Raw genomic sequence first — 18,217 nt, forward strand, 5'->3', positions numbered from 1 at the left:
ATAGAGGGAGCAGTAAATAGGGGTTTGGGGTTAATACTCTCAAAATAATCGGTTAGGTCGTTGAATCTACCATGTTTGTTGTCAGCATATCATAATGTCGCTGTGGGAACCACGATCGAGCCTATCTCTCTAGCGGCTCTTTTATTATGTAATTATATGTTTTCTTGTCAACACTTTTGATATGGGACATTAACTGATTAAAATTTGCATGTTTGTATGACCTTGCAGCGCTTTGGAAAAGATTTATTACTGTGCTTTTTGCATGTCTTTACTTTAAATTCGTCTCAAAGTGATAGAGGTAGATACTGTGGTGAGCTTTAGGATAAATTTGTCTAATCCCATTTGCGATCGATTGGTTTCTATCTAACAAGAAAACCAGTTCACGGCGAACTTCAATTGCGTTTCTCATTTCCCCGAAGAACCAAATGTATGCATCATTATTTTCTGAATCTGCTACACCAAAAGATAGGAAAAGTTTGATTGTTTGCATCCTTTGATACAACAACAAATATAACACCACGATATTTTGACTTTAAAAACGTTGCATCAACTGCAATCACGGGTCTACAGTAATGCCAACCAGCTATTGATGTCGCAGAAGTAAAGAATATGTAAGCAAACCTGTACAGGTGAAACACAAAAAAATAAATCATAAGGTGTGAAGTTTTCAAATAAGAACATTTGAAACTTCAGACTGATGGTTACTATTTTTTTGCTTACCGATTATGCTCATCTTTTTTTATGCTAGTGTACATCCTTGGGTTTCTATGCACCATCATGTGTAGGTATGAAGGAAGAATCTGGTAGTTCTCTTCCGGTATTTCTCTTATACAAGCAATAGCTTTTTGAATAGTGCGTCATGCCTTGTGATATCCAATGTCAATTCTAATTTTTTTTTCATTTCACTTTCTACAAAGGCTGGTGCAACCTCAATCTTTTTATCCCGAACATGTTCTAAAATTTATTCACTTATAAAATTTGATGTAGCATGCTTTTGATCTGATTTTCTTGCATCAACCAAGCATTCATGGTTATTCTGAAATTTTATCACCCTGAAAAGTATGGAATTTTTGTTCTGGTAGCACGTACATTCCAACCACATTTCTCCACGATGCATTTCAGCTCGTATCTCTTTGAACATAATCTAACAGCAGTGAATTCAACTTCTTGGTTTATCTCCAAGCTGCAGAAAAATTTAGTCATTCTCTTCTTGTTCTCAAAAATTGATCCTACTTTTATTTCTTTAGGCAATGCATCGTGCCTAAGTATTTTACATGTCAGCTCGTATCTCTTTGAACATGAACTAACAGCAGTGAATTCAACTTTTTGGTTTATCTCCAAGCTGCAGAAAAATTTAGTTATGCTCTTCTTGTTCTCAAAAATTGGTCTTACTTTTATTTCTTTAGGCAGTGCATTATGCCTAAATATTTTACATGGTGGAGATTCTTTCAACTTTCTCCTCACTCTTTTTCTTGATTTATTAGAAGCAATAGAAGTTTTAGTAATTTCTTCAATTGTATCTGATGTTATCAGTATAATTTCTGTATTTTCTTCATCTTTGTTGTTGCTTATCATTGCAGGAGATAACAAAAAACTTTGTTGGATTGTGTGTTGGTTTTTTATTTGCATTATTAACTGTCCTTCTTCTTGTTGGGCCTCACCAAACTGTTATAAATTTATTGTAGCGGCAGGTAATTCTTGCAGCGTTCCATATTCTGAATCAGTTGTAATGTTAGAAGGTTGTCGCTCGTTGTCTACTTCCATTATTAGATGTTCTACTTCATGTTGATAATCAGCAAGTTGTTCTGAATCTATTATATGTGCAAGAGATGGTTTGAATGTTGCAGATTTTGAAGCAGCTATACTGTCAGAAAGTAGTTGTATTTTTTTGACGACAAAATGTAAATTCTTGAATGCTGAATCAGTTGTCAGCAAATGTATACAGGTTCTGAGTTCTTCATCTGAAGTTACAAGCAGCTTGTATTTAGTTTGATATCAAACCGTATTTCTAGTGAATATTTGGTTGAATCAAAATTTGTAACTTCACTAATTTTCTTCAGGAAAGTATTGAATGATACTTGTTTATTAACCAAAACAAGTTTCTATCATGATCCAAGTAGTTATAATCAAAAGTCCACCTCCCATTGAAAGTAACAAGGCAAATCGAACTCATCCTGCAGAATGAAAACTTCAGCATGTTTAGAGTGAAGTGTTAGGAAAATGAACAAAAAAAAATTAGAAAAAATTTATTAGAAAATTACATACTGCAGGACAAAAACTTAAGCAAGTTTAGGCTTAAGTTTTAGTAAATGAACTAAAAAACTTCAGCTTGTTTAGACTGAAGTTTCGGATAAAACTCATGACAAAACTGTAGACTGCAGGATAAAACTTCAGCATGTTTTAGTATGAAGTTTTAGCAAATGAACTAAATAACTTCAACATGCATTAGCAAAAATTCTTTAGAAAATAAAGTAATACAAGACAAAAACTTAAGCATGTTTAGTCTGAAGTTTTAGCAAATGAACTAAAAAAACTTTAGCGTATGTAGACTGAAGTTTCGGAAAAAATTCATGACAAAACTGTTGACTGCGTTACAAAACTTCAGCAAGTTTTAGTATGCAGTTTTAGCAAATGAACTAAATAACTTCAGTATGCATTAACATGAAGTTTTAGCATGCATTAATCGTATACTATACATGAGTATATTTTATGCATTTTTAATCGTAAAACGTCAAACGCATTTAATATAGTAATTATTTTGCGTTGGGGTATGTGCTTGTATAATAATTATATTTCTGTGATATTTATGCACCCTTTACATTGAACGTTCAAAATTCCTTTATGCCTTTTCATATATAATGCAAAAACAAATACGCCTATATAAGTACGCTATGCGTTGTGAGTTTATTCACTCAAACACATATATATTCAGTAGATAAAATACAAATGGGAGAAAAATGGATGTTGTTATCAGGTAAATCATTGACGAAACAAAACAAGATATCATAGAGGCATGCGAGTTGAAACTCGATGAGTTCATAGAGAAGTACGAAAGGGATTTAGAAGAAATCAAAACCAAGCTCGATAGGCTCGAGAGGCTGGCCAGAGATGGCACCTATGATAGTCTTGGAGCCGCTCGTGGGTCTGACGATGATGATGACGAAGACGATGGAATGGATGTTAATTTTTTATTTTTTATTTTTTGTATAATCCTTTTATTTAAAGGGTTATTATATTATTTTTAGTTTTAAGTAATTTCTTTATGTAATTTTAATTTCTGTTAATTTAGTTTAGTGAAATATTATATGTTTTTGTTTTAATCTTTTTATGCGTTATATTTTGATATTAATTCTCTTTAAACTCAGAAAAAAAGATTGAAAACATAATTTTTCCTTTAACATAATACTACAAAACTTCAGCATATTTTGGTATGAAACTTTAGGAAATGAACTACATAACTTCAGCATACATTAACAAAACTTCATTAGAAAATTATTGTCACGACCCAATTTCTCCTATAGGCCTTGATGGCGCCCAACATCGCTGCTGGGCAAGCCAACGGTGAACTACTAAGTGATTACTCATTTTAATAAGTTTTCGAGTAATTAAATTCCATTTATTAAGAGACTTAGAAGTGGAAAGTTTAATGAATAAATCAAAAGCAACTGAGTGCAATCATAGTGATATAAATACTAAAAAAAAATATAAAGTCTACTAGAATGTGTGCCAAGACCTGGTGTCACAAGTGTATGAGCAACTAGTAGATTATACGAAACTCTAACTACTGTCTAAAATAAAAATAGACAGAAAATAAGTGCAATAGAGAGACTCTAGGTGTTGCAGGACGGCTCAGGAAGCAGCTCACCACTAGGCCTCAGGGTAACGGGGGTGCACGTCGGTAAGACTGCCAGATGCACCTGCCTCAGATCCTGCACGGTTAGTGCAGAAGTGTAGCGTGAGTACATTAAAAATATGTACCTAGTAAGTATCTAGTCTAACATCAAAGAAGTAGTGACAAGGGGTCGACATCGACACTTACTATGGGCTAACAATAAAAATACATAAATTCTCAATAAGCATAGGTTATGTAAATAATAATAATAATAATAATAATAATAATAATAATAATAATAATAATAATAATAATAATAATAATAATAATAATAATAATAATAATAATAATAATAATAATAATAATAATAATAATAATAATAACAACAACAACAACAACTCAATTACAAGCAGGAAAATAAATAATTCTTTCACAAATGGTAAATACCAAATTAATTTATGTCTTATATAATTTTAACCTCTCAAGCCATGAAACAATATCAAATAAAATTAAGCTTTGAGTATTATCACGCATGATTATGCTGAGGTCGTATGGCCCGATCCAGAATAATGTGTACATTACCGAAGGTCATGCTGCACGAACCATAGATGCATTTATCTAGTGCCGAGGCGTTGGGCCGCTCCACAAGAAGAGAGGATACTTTATGAACATCTGATTTAAAAGTTATTACAAGGCTAATACGCAAAGAAGCACAATTTCTATTAACAGTCAAGTAACCCGCCAAAACTCAAGTAAGTGACATTTGGTTTTTTACAATTCCTTTATCAAGTTCCAATATAATTTAGGCACTTTGATTAATAAGTAGGGTGCAAACATTACAAGTATTTTATGATTTGGGTCCTAAACTACCCGGACATAAGCACAATTAGTCACTATGCACGGACTCTCGTCACCTCGTACGTACGTAGCCCCCACAATTAGAAGCAAATATTAATTTAAATCACCTATGGGGTAAATTCTGTCTTACAAGGTTAGGCAAGAGACTTACCTCGTCTCAAAGCTCACTTTCCGGCATCAAATTCACCCTAAAGTATCAACTCGGTGTCGACAATCCATAACTAGTCAAATGTTATAAAAATTAATTAATACATGTTCCAAAGTTCAATACCCCCAGCCCACATGCACGAATTCTAGAAATTTTTGAAGAAAGTTGTTACCCATAACCTCACGAACTCAAATATATAATTTCACTCAATCCCATAATCATTTTCATGGGTAAATTGCATTTCTATCAAACCCTAGGTTTTTCATCTAAACACAAAATGTTTCACAATTTTACATGTTAAAATCTACCCATAATCTACGTATTTACCTTATATTGGATAGAAATTACTTACCTCCAATAGCTAGGTGAAAACCCCTCTCCAAAAGCTCCAAAAATCGCACAAGGAATGCAATACATAAACCCAAAATTGCCTAAGTCCCGATTTAAATGAAGCTTCTGCCCAGCGGTTTTTCCGCTGATGCGGTTCCTTGGACGTATCTGCGGCCCTACATCTACGGAAGATTCATCGCAGATGTGGTCCTCCCTTAGCCGGCCTAAATCCGCATCTGCAGAAGAGTGGCTCGCTTTTGCGAGCCCGCTCCTGCGGCATACGATCTGCACTTGCGCCCGCTTTCGCTTCTGCGGTCGCGCATCTGCGCAAACCTTGTCCGTATATGCGGTTTCTAGGCTGCCTACGCTGGGCCACTTCTGTCGTTTCCGGCTCACTTCTGCGAGCTCGCACTTGTGGCTGCCCCTCCGCAGGTGCGATTGCACCAGAAGTTGGGTGCTTCAGCTATTCATCCAAGGCCAAAAGACTTATGCGCATCGTCTGAATGGCATCCGGGGCCCCGAGGCTCCGTCCAAACATACCAAAAAGTTTGTAAAAATAAAACGGACTCGCTCACACCCTTGGAATGCGGAAAACAACATTAAAACTAAGAATCGCAACCCAAAACCAATAGAATCAACTTATGAACTTCAAGTTCTTCCAACTTGCTCAGAACGCATCGAATCATACCTAAACTACTCGGAATGGCACCAAATTTTGCGTGCAAGTCTTAAATCACCATACAGAACTATTCCCAGGCTCGGAATCCCAAATGGACCTCGATAACACCAAAACCTATTCCAAACAGAATTTAAAGAACCTTTAAGCCTTCAATAAGCCAACTTCCAACTTTAGGCAACGAAGCGCTCCCGGGTTATCCAAAACCCGATCCGAACACGCGTCCAAGTCCAAAATTATCATACGAACCTATTGGGACCGTCAAATGCCGGTTCCGAGGTCGTTTACTAGAAATGCTGACCAAAGTCAAACTTAGCCCTTTAAAGCCAAACTAAGGAACTAAGTGTTCCGATATCTACCTGAACCCTTCCAAATACCGAACTAACTATCCCCGCGAGTCATAAAACAGTAAAAGCACATACGAGGATTCTTATTTAGTTGAACGGGGGTCTAGGAAGCGAAACGACCGGTCGGGTCGTTACATTCTCCACCTCTTAAACAAACGTTCATCCTCGAACGGGTCTAGAATCATACCTGGAGTGCTGAATAGGTGTGGATATCTGCTCTGTACGTCCTCCTCGGCCTCCCAAGCCACCTCCTCGACTGGTTGGCCCCTCCAATGAACTTTTACCACAAAAATCATCTTGGACCTCAGCTGGCAAACTTGTCTGTCAACAATGGCAACTGGCTCCTCCTCATAACCCAGGCTCTCATCTAGATGAACCGTGTTAAAGTCTAACACATACGACATGTCGGCATGATACCTCCGGAGCATAGACACGTGGAAAATCGGATGAACTCCCGATAGACCGGGAGGCAAAGCAAGCTCGTAAGCAACCTCCCCAACTCGTCTCAACACCTCAGATGGACCTATAAACCTTGGGCTCAACTTACCCTTCTTTCTGAATCTCATGATTCCCTTTATCGGTGAGACCTTCAAGAGAACCTTCTCGTCAACCATGAATGATAAATCACGCGCCTTCTGATCAGCTTAACTCTTTTGTTTGGACTGTGTTGTGCGAAGTCACTCCTGAATCAACTTTACCATTTCCAAGGTATCCTTCACTAAATCAGTACCATATAACTTAGCCTCGCCGGGCTCAAACCATCCGATGGGCGAACGATATCGCCGACTATATAAAGCCTCAAATGGAACCATCTCGATGTTGGACTGATAACTGTTGTTGTAAGCAAACTCGGCCAAAGGCAAGAATCGATCCCACTACCCTCCGAAGTCAATCACACATGTTCTGAGCATATCCTCCAAGATCTGGATTATTCGCTTCGACTGCCTGTCGGTCTGCGGATGAAAGGTCATGTTAAGATCTACCCGGGTCCCCAACTCACTCTGTACTGCCCTCCAGAAATGCGAAGTAAACTGAGGTCCTCTATCTGATATAATGGAGACAGGCACACCATGCAACCGAACAATCTCTTGAATGTAAACCTGAGCCGACCTCTCTGAAGAATACGTGGTAATAACCGGAATGAAGTGTGCCGACTTGGTCAACCTGTCGACAATGACCCAAACTGCATCAAACTTCCACAAGGTCCCCGGAAACCCAACTACGAAATCCATGGTAATGCGCTCCCATTTCCACTTAGGTATAACCATCTACTGGAGTACGCCACTCGGCCTCTGATGCTTGTACTTAACTTGGTGGCAATTAAGGCACATCACTACATACTCAACTAGGTCCTTCTTCATCCGCCGCCACCAATAATGCTACCTCAGGTCGCGATACATCTTCGTAGCACCTGGGTGAATAGAATACTGAGAACTATGTGCCTCCTCTAGAATCTTTTCCCTTAATTTATCAACATTAGGGACACATAGGCATCCATGGAGACGCAGAACACCATCATCCTCGATGGTAACCTCTTTGGAACCACCCTGTAGTACCGTCTCTCTAAGAACCAATAAGTGTGGATCATCAAACTGACGAGCCTTGATCTGCTCGAATAGTGAAGACTGGGCGACAACGCATACAAGAACTCGGCTGAGCTCTGAAATATCCAACCTCACAAGTCTGTTAGCCAAGGACTGAATGTCCAAAGCTAGTGGCCTTTCCTCTGCTGAAATGAATGCCAAACTACACATACTCTCCGCATTTCTGCTCAAGGCATCCGCAACTACATTTGCCTTGCCCAGATGATAAAGGATGGTAATATCATAATCTTTTAGTAACTCAAGCCACATGCGCTGCCTCAAATTGAGATCCCTTTGCTTGAACAAATGTTGCAAGCTACGATGATCGCTGTAAACCTCACAGGACACCCCATACAGATAATGCCTCCAGATCTTAAGAGCATGAACAATCGCGGCCAACTCCAAATCGTGAACAAGGTAATTCTTCTCGTGGGACTTCAGCTGATGTGAAGTATATACAATAACTCGTCCCTCCTGCATCAATACACAACCCAAACCAATGCGTGAAGCGTCACAATACACAATATACATCCCCGAACCAGAAGGCAACACTAACTCCGGTGCTGAAGTCAATGCGGTCTTGAGCTTCTGAAAGCTCACTTCACAATCATAGGACCATCGAAAACGGAGCACCCTTCCGGGTCAATCTAGTCAAAGGTGATGCAATGGATGAGAAGCCTTCCACAAACCGGCAATAATAACTCACTAACCCCAAGAAGCTCCTGATCTCAGTCGTCGTGGTAGGTCGAGGCCAACTCTGAACATGCCACAAGAATGCCACAGAATCCAACCAGAACTCACACTTGGGGAACTTAGCATATAACTTTTGTTCCCGCAAGGTCTGAAGCACCACTCTCAAATGTCGCTCGTGCTCCCCCATGCTACGTGAGTAGATCAAAATGTCATCAATGAAGACAATGACAAATGAGTCAATATACGGCCTGAACACCCGGTTCATCAAATCCATAAACGTCGCCGGGGCGTTAGTCAAACCGAAGGACATCACTAGAAACTCATAATGGCCATATCTAGTCCGGAAAGCTGTCTTCGGAACATCTGAATCCCGAATCTTCAACTGATGGTACCCCAATCTCAAGTCGATCTTAGAGAATACCCTGGCACCCTGTAACTAGTCAAATAAATCATCAATATGCAGCAACGGGTACTTATTCTTAATGGTAACTTTGTTCAACTGACGGTAATCAATGCACATCCGCATAGTCCCATCCTTCTTCTTCACGAATAACACTGGTGCACCCCAAGGTGATACACTCGGTCTGACGAACCCCTTTGCTAGCAACTTCTCAAGTTGTTTCTTTCAACTCCTTCAACTATTTTGGGGCCATGCGATACGGTGGAATATAGATAGGTTGGGTACCTGGAGCCAAATCAATACAGAAATCAATATCATGATCTGGTGGCATGACTAAAAGGTCAGAAGGAAACACATCAGAGAACTCTCGGACTATGGGCACTAAATCAATCACCGGAGTCTCTGTAGTAGTATCCCGAACATAAGCTAGATAAGCCAAACACCCCTTCTCGACCATGTGTCAAGCCTTCAAAAAAGAGATAACCCGACTAGACATACTGAAAGACGAACCCTTCCACTCCAATCTAGATAACTCTAGCATCGCCAAGGTAATAATCTTGGCATGACAATCAAGGATGGCATGATATGGAGACAACCAGTTCATGCCCAGGATGATCTCAAAGTCGGTCATACCAAGCAACAGAAGATCTGCTCTAGTCTCATAACCACAGAATGTCATGATACAGGACCGGTAGACCCGATCCACAACAACAGAATCACCCACTGGTGTGGACACATAAACAGGAGTACCCAAGGACTCACGAGGAACACCCAAAAATGAGTAAACAAAGATGAAACACATGAATATGTAGACCCTAGATCAAATAGTATTGAAGCATCCCTAGCGCAAACAGAAATAATACCTGTGATCACAGCATCTGAGGCCACTGCATCTAGTCTGGCCGGAAAAGCATAGAACCTAGCTGGAGCGCCACATGACTGGTCTCCGTCAGACTGGCCTCCACCTCTAGGACGACCCCTACCCACCCGCCCTTCTCCTCTGGGCGGCCGGATGGCTGATGGGGTAACTGGTGCTAAAATCATAGGCTGCTGACCTGGCTGCAGTGCCTTGCCCCAAAGCCTAGGGCAGAGCCTCCGCACATGACTGAGATCCCTACACTCGAAACAACCTCTCGGTACGGTGGACTGCTGACCTGAAGTCTGACCCTGATCGCCTGAATACCCACTGGAGGAACCCTGAATAGCTGGTGGGCAGTAGGAACTCTCTGGCATGGCGCTTAAATAAGGTCGCACTGGAGCACCCCGATGAGGCGGCAATGCTGGATATGTGGGCCTGCTAGACTGACCCCTCACAAACTGACCTCTACCCCCATCCAGGGCACCTCTGAACACTCCAGAATATCGAAACCGCTTATCCCTCGTCGCCTGATCTTAGCTACGCTGACGTACACCATCGATCCTCCGAGCTATTTCCACAAGTAGCTCGTAAGAAGTCCCCATCTCAACCTCTAAGGCCATAATGGCCTGAATACCAGAGTGCAAAACTGCAACAAACCTCCGCACTCTCTTTGCGTCGGTAGGAAGTATCATAGGTGCATGGCGAGACAACTCAGAGAATCTCGCCTCATAGTCGGTCACCGACATATGATCATGCTGGAGCTGCTCGAACTGAAACCGTAACTCTTTCCTATGAGAGGGCGGAATACACCTATCCAGAAAAATACGAGTGAACCGGTCCCAAGTCATGGGAGGAGAATCTACTGGTCTGCCAAGAAGATAGGACTGCCACCAGCTATGGGCCCTGCCCTCAAGCTGGAAAGTGGTAAAATCCACCCCACGGGACTCCAATATCCTCATGTTGTGCAGTTTGTCCCTGCACCGATCAATAAAGTCCTGGGGGTCCTCATGCCGCTCACCCCAAATACAGGAGGATGTAGCCTAGTCCATCTGTCCAATAGCTTCTACGGGTCACTGGCCGCAGCTGGTCTGGGATCAGGTATAACTGCTGCAATTGGCTGAGCTCTGCCCACGGGTAGTGCGCTCGGGGTCTGATATATGAAAACTCCATGACTTGGAGCCTGAGCAGTAGGGGTCAGTGCTCCCCCTCCCGCCTGAGATGTAGTTGGGTCCGCTGGAAATAAACCAGCCTGAGTTATAGAATCCATGAACCGCAACATACGGCCCATGACCTCCTGGAATCCCGGTGCGGACATGAAATCCACTGGGGCTGGCTCTGCTACAGGCACCTCGCCCTGCTCCTCAATAATGGGATCCTCTGCTGGATCCATTGGTGGAATAACTGGAGCAACTCTAGGACGTCCTCGTCCTCTACCACAAGCAGAAGCCCTCCCTCGGCCTCTAGCAATAGGGGGAGCAGCTCCTCCATGATCGGGTACATCTACCGTGCGCGTTCTCACCATCTGTGAGGGAATAAAAGAAAGATACTTAGCACAACATCAACTGCACGATAGGAGGTGAAGAAAGAGTAATTTCCTAACACCCTATAGCCTCTCTAAGATAAGTACGGACATCTCTACACCGATCCGCAAGACTCTATTAGGCCTGCTCATAACTTGTGAGACTTACGTGAACCTAGTACTCTGATACCATGTTGTCACGACCCAATTTCTCCTATAGGTCGTGATGGCGCCCAACGTCGCCTCTAGGCAAGACAACAGTGAACTATTACGTGATTTCTCCCTTTAATAAGTTTCCAAGTAATTAAATTTCATTTATTAAGAGATTAAGAAGTAGAAAGTTTAATAAATAAATCGAAAGCAACTGAGTGCAATCATAGTGATATAAATACTCAAAAAAACAAACCATAAAGTCTATTATAATATGTGTCAAGACCTAATGTCACAAGTGTATGAGCAACTAGTAGATTATACGAAACTCTAAATACTATCCAAAATAAAAATAGACTGGAAATAAGTGCAAAAGAGAGACTCTAGGTGCTGCAGGACGGCTCAGGAAGCAGCTCACCACTAGGACTCAGGGTAACGGGGGTGCGCGCCGGTAAGACTACCAGATGCACCTGCCTCAGATCCTGCACGGTTAGTGCAGAAGTGTAGCGTGAGTACATAAACAATATGTACCTAGTAAGTATCTATTCTAACCTCAAAAAAGTAGTGACAAGGGGTCGACATCGATACTTACTATGGACTAACAATAAAGATACAAAAATTCTCAATAAGCATGGGTTATGTAAATAATAATAATAACTCAATAACAAGCAGAAAAATAAATAATTCTTTCACAAATGGTAAATCCCAAATCAATTTATGTCTCATATAATTTTAACCTCTCAAGCCATGAAATAATATCAAATATAATTAAGCTCTAAAGATTATAACGCATGATTATGCCGAGGTCGTACGTCCCAATCCAGAATAATATGTACACTGCCGAGGGTCGTGAGACACGAACCATAGATGCATCTATCTATTGCTGAGGTATTCGGCCTGCTTCACAAGAAGAGAGGATAATTTATGAACATTCGATTTAAAAGTTATTACAAGGCTAATACGCAAAGAAGCACAATTTCTATTAATGGTCAAGTAACCCGCCAAAACTCAAGTAAGTGACATTCGGTCTTTTACAATTCTTTTATCAAGTTCCAATGTAATTTAGGCACTTTGATTAACAAGTAGGGTGCAAACATTACAAGTATTTCATAATTTGGGTCCTAAACTACTCGGACATAAGCATAATTAGTCAATACGCACGGACTCTCGTTACCTCGTGCGTACGTAGCCCCCACAATTAGAAGCAAATATTAATTTAAATCACCTATGGAGTAAATTCCCTCTTACAAGGTTAGGCAAGAGACTTACCTCGTCTCAAAGCTCGCTTTCCGACTTCAAATTCACCCTAAGGCCTCAACTCGGTGCCGACAATCCGAAACTAGTCAAATGTTATATAAATTAATCAATACATGTTTCAAAGTTCATAATTTAACTATTAGAGTAATTACACAATCCTCATTGGAAATTTCGGAGAAAGTTGTTACCCATAACCTCACGAACTCAAATACATAATTTTCACTCAATCCCATAACCATTTTCGTGGGTAAATCCTATTTTTATCAAACCCTAGATTTTTTATCTAAACCCAAAAATTTTCACAATTTTACATGTTAAAATCTACCCATAATATACGTATTTAACTTACATTTGATAGAAATTACTTACCTCCAATAGCTAGGTGAAAACCTCTTTCCAAAAGCTCAAAAACTTGCCCAAGGAATGAAATAAATGGACCCAAAATTGCCTAAGTCCCGACTTAAATAAAGCTTCTGCCCAACGGTTTTCCCGTTTCTATGGTTCCTTGGCCGCATCTACGGAAGATTCATCGCAGATGCGGTCCTCCCTTAACCGGCCTAAATCCGCATATGCGAAAGAGTGGCTCGCTTCTACGAGCCCGCTCCTGCGGCATACGAGCCGCATTTGCGCCCACCTTGTCCGAATCTGCGGTTTCTAGGCTGCCTACGCTGGGCCGTTTTTGTGGCAGCCTAGCTCGCTTCTGCGAGCTCGTACCTGCGACTGGCCCTCCGCGGGTGCGTTTGCACCAGAAGTTGGGTGCTTGAGCTATTCATCCAAGGCCAAACGACTTCCGCGCATCGTCCGAATGGCATCCCCCCCGAGGCCCCATTCAAACATACCAACAAGTTTGTAAACATAAAACGGACTCTCCCGCACCCTCAGGACGCGGAAAAAAAATATTAAAACTAAGAATCGCAACCCAAAACCAATAGAATCAACTTATGAACTTCAAGTTCTTCCAACTTGCTCCGAATGCGTCGAATCATATCTAAAATACTCGAAATGGCACCAAATATTGCGTGCAGGTCTTAAATCACCATACAGAACTATTCCCAGACTCGGAATCCTAAACGGACCTCGATAACACCAAAACCTAATCCAAACCAAATTTAAAGAACCTTTAAGCCTTCAATAAGCCAACTTCTAACTTTAGGCACCGAAGCGCTCCCGGGTTATCCAAAACCCGATTCGAACACACGCCCCAATCCAAAATTATCATACGAACCTATTTGGGCCGTCAAATCCCGATTCCGAGGTCGTTTACTATATATGTTGACCAAAGTCAAACTTAGCCCTTTAAAGCCAAACTAAGGAACTAAGTATTCCGATTTCTACCTGAACCCTTCCAAATCCTGAACTAACCATCCCCGCGAGTCATAAAACAGTAAAAACACATACGAGGAGTCTTATTTAGGGGAACGGGGATCTAGGAAGCGAAACGACCGGTCGGGTCGTTACAATTATATACTGCAGGACAAAAACTTAAGCATGTTTAGTCTGAAATTTTAGAAAATGAACTAAAAAACTTCAGCATACTATGGATTGCTTGAGAAAACTTCAGGAAGTGTTCGTATGAAATTTTATCAAATATACTAAATAACTTCAGCATCCATTAACATGAAGTTTTAGCTTTAATGCTGTTTTAGCTAAATTTTAATTTCCGTTAATGTAGTTTAATGAAATATTATATGTTTTTATTTTAATATTTTTGTGCGTTATTTTTTTATATTAATTCTTTTCAAATAACAGAAGGAAAAACATAATTTTTCCTTCAACATAATACTACAAAATTTCAGCATGTTTTGGTATGAAGTTTTAGCAAATGAACTAAATAACTTCAGCATGCATTAGTAAAAATTCATTCGAAAATTATATACTGCAAGACAAAAACTTAAGTATGTTTATCCTGAAATTTTAGCAAATGAACTAAAAAACTTCAGCTTGTTTAGACTGAAGTTTCGAATAAAACTTATGACAAGGCTGTAGACTACAAGGCAAAACTTTAGCATGTTTTAGTACGAAGTTTTAGCAAATGAACTAAATAACTTCAGCATGCATCAACAAAAATTCTTTAGAAAATTATATACTGTAAGACAAAAACTTAAGCATGTTTAGTCTAAAGTATTAGCAAATGAACCAAAAAACTTCAGCATAATGTAGATTGCTTGATAAACCTTCAGCAAGTGTTGGTATGAATGTCACGACCCAAAATCCCAGTACAGGCGTCGTGATGGCACCTAGTCTCTAAGACTAGGTAAGCCGATTTCAATTACATTTTTTGAGCTATTTTTTTTTTAATTAAATAAGTAACCAAAACTAACAGCGGAACAAATATGAATGTACAACCTCCCAAGACTGGTAGTACTGAGTCACAAAATCTAACTGAATATGTGAAATGATCACGAGGACCGAATATACAATACTGTTTGATTACAAGTTAACAGTACAATGAAATGAAAAGACTCCAAGGGACTGCGACGACCAAGCAGCTCTACCTTGAATCTTTACGATCCCGCTTTAACTCTGCTCAAGTCTGTTATCTTCAATATCTGGCTCTGCAAAAAAATGTGCAGAAGCGTAGTATGAGTACGCCACGGTCGGTACCCAGTAAGTATCAAGATTAACCTCAATGGAGTAGAGACGAGGTACAGTCAAGACACTCACTAGTCTAATAACCTGTGCAATATAATATACAAAATAATAGGAAACAAATAACAATAGGGCAACATGAAACAATCAGTGATATGCACAACAGACAACAAGAATACCATTAATATCACTCAATAATTAATAAACACAGTTACACCCAATTAAATCAAGTCTTTCAAATAAATGTCTTTCACATATAATTCTTCCAGATAACTCTCTTTCAAATATAATTTTTTCAAATAATTATTTTTCAAATATAATTCTTTCAATAAATCTTTTCAAATATAATTTCCTCAAATAATATTTTTCAAATACAATTCTTTCATATAATACTTTCTAAGTAAAAATCCTTCCAAATAAATATTTTGAATATAATTCTTTCAATTAAAAAGTCACCATGTGACACCTTATTTCATAATCATAAAAATACGGGTCTCAGCCCATTTTCATATTTCCACAGCACCACGTGCCCATAATTAAATCATCATATTTCCCCGGTACCTCGTGCCCTCATTTCATATCACAACTGCACGGACAATTCGCGTGCCAATTATCATTATCATTTCATCACAGCACCTCGTGCCCACATTTCATATCACAACTATACAGACAATTCACGTGCCAAATATTCTCATTATTTACTCACGACACCTCTGCCCACATTTTATTTTATAATACGCCTGAAAATAGTCACATGCTCTCAATTTCAACATAAAACAGATTGTTATCAATTTACTATCAACAAGACCAATTGCACAAGACATAAAAATAAACACAAGAAAATTCACAACATCACATAAAAATCATCAACACTACAACCCCACATCATCACATATCGTCCCTGACAATAGCCACCCTTATCGATCTTATTGCCACCATTATCGCTCCTATAGCCACCCTTATCGCTCCGCCCAGACAATATCAATAGCCACTCTTATCGCTCATATTTCCACCCTTATCGATCCTATAGCCACTCTTATTGCTCCGCCCAGACAATATTCCAACAAACACAACAATAGTGAAATGCCACCCTTATAACCACATAATATCAACGGTGAAATGCCACCCTTATCTCCCCAAAATAACAACTCACACAACACAATAATTTAACGAGAAATTATCACAACAACATAACAAAAATCAATTCATATCACAATTTGCCCAATAGCCACAACCAAATTCCAAAGCTACAACCAAGTCAATTAATTTCACAACAAATAGCCAAAAGCCCCACACAATGCGTACAACACCCAAAAAAATCAATAGAGATAAAAATTACTCAACATAAAGCAAAGTATTCATAAAAATTAGATTTTTAATAATTATATAAACACCTCTTCTTAAGCTCATTTAATTAATTATTTGCAGATGGGAAAATCCAAAATAAAATTAAATTCCAATAATTATCAAACTAGCAAATTCACGAAATTTCATAAATAATCAAATAACAATCACATCAAATTATCATATAACAACAGAGTCAACAACAAGGATTTAGGCACGACAAGTAGATGATTAAATATATGCCAACAATTATCCAATTTACTATACAATATGCTCAAGACTTTAACTCAATAAAATTTGTACATATAAACCAAGTACGTACTCGTCACCTCGCGTACATGGTTTTCAATTACACAAATTGCACATAAGACTCAATGCCTAAGGGAAAATTCTCCCACTCGAGGTTAAGCAAGACACTTACCTCTTTGAAGTTATGCCGATATTCCAAAATTGCCTTCTTGCTTGAATTGACCTCTGGACCGCTCAAATCTATCCAAATTAATTGTATAACTTCATTAAAATTCATCGAAAACAATTCCGGGTAATAATACGTCAACTTAAAATTTTATTCCAAAAAGTCAACAAAAGTCAACACGGGACCCGCCTCTCGGAACCCGGCATAATTTTCATAAAATCCGAACACCCATTCCGATACGAGTTCAACTATACCAATTTTATTGAATTCCAATAACAAATCGACCTCCAAATCTTAAATTTAAACCAAGAGGGTTTTCTAAATTTTTCAACCCAATTCACTAATTTAGTGATAAAAACAATAATAGATTCATGTAATTTAACCAAAGTCAAGTTAGGAATTCTTACCCCAATGTTTTCCTTGAAAAATTCTCGAAAAATCGCCTCACCCGAGCTTCCTTGGGCCAAAAATAGAAGAATGACATGAATTTGGACTTTATTCTGCTGCCCAGGAATTTGTTCTTCGCGTCTGCGAGACTCCCCTCGCGTTCGCGATGAACAAATTCTTCAAAAGTCATTTTCAAACTCTTCTCAGTCATCCTTTAGTATAATGATCATAACTTTTTGTAAAAAATTCCAAATGATGAATGGTTTGACTTTCTGGAAACTAGACTCCAAGGCTATAACTTTCATTTGTTGCTCATCTCCCAATTCCTTATAGATTACGAGACATAAGCTTCTAAAGTCAACCTTGTGCAACAGAGATTTCCAAACTCTTCCCGTACAGCCTATAGTGTATCCACCACAACTTTTTTATACATAACTCCAAATAATAAATGGCTTACCTCTCTAAAAACTAGACACAAAGAGCTACAACTTTCATTTTTGGATCATCTCCAAATTCCTTATAGATTGCGAGATATGAGCCTCTAAAGTCAGACGACGAACAACAAAATTTCCTTCTTCGCGAACGCGAAGAACAAAGTCCTAACAGCAAAATCCTTCTTCGCGAACGCGAGAGGCTCCCCGCGAACGCGAAGAACAACACCAGAACCAGCAACTAGCAGTATCAAAACACCCAAACTTGGTCCGGAATCACCCCGAATCAAACCCGAGGCCCCCGGGACCCCGTCCAATCATACCAACCAGTCCCAATACATAACACGAACCTGCTCGAAGCCTCAAATCACATCAAACAATATCAAAGCCATGAATCAT

The sequence above is a fragment of the Nicotiana tomentosiformis genome, chromosome 3 (genome assembly GCF_000390325.3).
Source record: "Nicotiana tomentosiformis chromosome 3, ASM39032v3, whole genome shotgun sequence".
Lineage (NCBI taxonomy): Eukaryota > Viridiplantae > Streptophyta > Magnoliopsida > Solanales > Solanaceae > Nicotiana > Nicotiana tomentosiformis.